Source organism: Coenobita brevimanus, chromosome 110 (genome assembly GCF_032717465.1).
Source record: "Coenobita brevimanus isolate Jiangsu-jjx chromosome 110, ASM3271746v2, whole genome shotgun sequence".
NCBI lineage: Eukaryota > Metazoa > Arthropoda > Malacostraca > Decapoda > Coenobitidae > Coenobita > Coenobita brevimanus.
In genome coordinates this window covers 47,449,025-47,452,234 of record NC_137063.1, presented here as the reverse complement: position 1 = coordinate 47,452,234, position 3,210 = coordinate 47,449,025, and positions in this window count along the sequence as shown.

Genomic DNA, 3,210 nt, shown 5'->3' with positions numbered 1-3,210 from the left:
CATTTATTTCTGTCACGCACAGCCACTCTTCCTTGCTCAACAGACATCCCTCTCGCATCCAGCGCTCTCTTCACACTGTCCATCCATCCTATTCGTGGTCTTCCTCTCAGCCTTACACCTCTCACATCAGATCTAGTTATCTTTTTCACCAATCGCTCATTATCCATTCTCTCCATATGCCCAAACCATTGCAACACCCTCTGCTCAACTCTACCAGCCATCTCCCGAACAACTCCAGTTCTCCTTCGCCAGCACTTCATCATTTCGCACCCGATCCATACGCGTCACTCCACACATACTCCTCAGACATCTCATCTCCATTACATTCAAACTTTTCCTCTCTGCTACACCCATATTCCATGTTTCAGACCCATATAATGCAGTCGGTACCACAACACCCTCATACAGCCTTCTCTTTACATCCATTCTAAGCGAACGACATTTAAACACTTTTTTCATTCCTCCCAGCACCTTTCCTACTTCATTTATTCTAAACTTCACTTCTGCATCTATTCTTCCATCCACAGCAACATGTGACCCTAGATATTTAAAACAATCTACCTCCTCAAGCAACTCACCATTCAAAACTATATTCGTCCCCCTACCATCTATCAACCTCGTACACTTCATCACTTTACTCTTATTCTCATTTACTTTCAATTTCCTCCTTTCACACACCCTTCCAAACTCCTCTACCAACTCTCTCAATCTCTCCTCTGAATCAGTCACCAGTGCAGTATCATCTGCAAACAGCTGCTGCTTCAGATTCCACTCTCCTCCATCAACATTTACCAGACTCAGACCACCTAAAACTCTTGCATTCACCTCCCTTACAACACCATCCATGTAAATATTAAACAACCAAGGCGACATCACATCCCTGTCGCAGCCCCACTCTCACGGGAAACCAATCACTCACAGCATTTCCCACTCTTACACACGCTTTACTATTTACATAAAAACTTTTCACCCCTTTTAGTAACCTACCATCAAGTCCATACAATCTTAAAACAGTCCACAAAGCCTCCCTATCAATTTTATCATACGCTTTCTCTAAATCTATAAATGCCCAAAACACATCCTTGCCTTTCGCTAAATACTTTTCACACACTTGTCTCACAGCAAACACCTGATCAACGCATCCCCTCCCTCTCCTAAAGCCACACTGCTCATCACTAATTACTCCCTCTGTACCCTCTCTAACTCTCATAATTAACACTCTACCATACACCTTACCTACAACACTCAACAGACTTATACCCCTAAAGCTAGTACATTCATACTTATCACCCTTGCCTTTATACAACGGGACCACACAAGCACTTGCCCAGTCAATTGGCACCATACCTTTCTCAAAGCACACATTCAACAATCTTACTAACCAGTCAACAATAGTCACTCCACCACCCTTCAGGCATTCCGCAGCACACCCATCCATACCTGCAGCTTTCCCTGCTTTCATCTCCTTTACTGCCTTCTCCACTTCCTCCTTCGTGATCAAAGAATCATTCAACTCCCCCAACACATTTATTCCTTGCACCCTTCCATCTGCCACAATCTCAACCACCCTTTCCTCCTCTACATTTAACAATCTTTCAAAATACTCTGCCCATCTCTTCCTTACTGCATTCATCTCAATTAACATCCTTCCATCCTCTGCTTTTACTCGTTCTTCCTTCCCAGACTCTCCCTTTCGCACCCTTTTCACCTCCTTCCAAAACATTTTCTTATTCTGCTGAAAATTCTCTGTCAGCCGCCTACCCCACCTCTCATCTGCTGCCACTTTAGCATCACGCACAGCCCTTCTCGCTCTATTCCTCTTCTCCTTATACCTTTCATATGACATCTCATCCTTCCTCTGCAGCCACACTTCATATGCACGTCTCTTCTCAGCGACAGCCATACTTACTTCCTCGCACCACCATTCACTTCCTTTTCTTACACCACCACCCACACGTCTCACACCACACCTCTTCTGCATGCCCCACCACAGCACTCTTAAACAACTGCCATTCCTCCTCCACGCTGCCATTTTCCCGATCTTTCACTGCGTTCCACTCATCTTTCAATTTCTCCTGATACTCTATCTTTTTCTCTCTTTTATCCAACTCACTCACTTTCAAAACCTCCCTGCCACACCTAACTCTCCTAGCTCTCATCCATCTCTTACCTACTCTTAACTTTCCCTCCACCAGGTAGTGGTCAGACATACCTCCACCCTCCCCTCTCAGAACTCTCACATCCAACAATCTTCCTATTACATTCCTAGACACAACTACATAGTCCATCAAGGCTCTATCAACAACCCTTCCACCCTCCTGTCTCACCCATGTATACTTATAAATATCTTTCTTCTCAAACAGCGTATTCCCAATCACCATCTCTCGCTCAACACACATCGCTATCATTCGTTCCCCATTTTCATTTCTTCCAGGCACACCATGCATACCAACTACGCCTTCAACTGCTACATTTCCCACTCTAGCATTCAGATCTCCCATCATTACCACATTCACATTCGCTTCAAAACTCTGCAGACACTCATCAACATCATTCCAGAAAGACTCCCTCTCTTGTTCATCCCTTTCACTACCAGGCCCATATGCACTCACAAACACCCACAACTCACGTTCAAATTTCGCTTTCACCCACATCAGTCTCGATGACACCTCCTTCCATTCAATCACACATTGCTGAACTTCCGGACTCACTAACAAGGCCACACCTTCTCTTGCCCTTCCTCTATCAACACCTGACAATCTTCCATTCACACTTCCAAACATAGATTCCCCCTTCCCTTTCATCTTCGTTTCACTCAAAGCTAACACATCCAACTTTCTTCTCACAAACATTCTCCCAATCTCCTCCCTTTTAGCCTCAATCGTACTACATCCACGCACATTCATAGACCCAATCTTCAGGGTACGGGGATAAACTCCATCCCCCATCCCTTTCTCTGGCCTGTCTCTTTTTAGGAACTACAAAACAGAGGAGGGGGTCCCTAGTCCCCTCACCCCGCCCCTTTTAGTCGCCTTTTACGACACGCAGGGAATACGGTGGCAGTATTCTTCCTAACACAACCTGGCTGCAGAGTAGTAGTACCACCCCATAGTGCGGCCAGGTTGTGTCCCCCCCGCCACAGGGGGACCTAAAGGATAGTAATCTTTCAAAGTCTTCACTTCTGAATTGTTTATATGCATTACATGGATA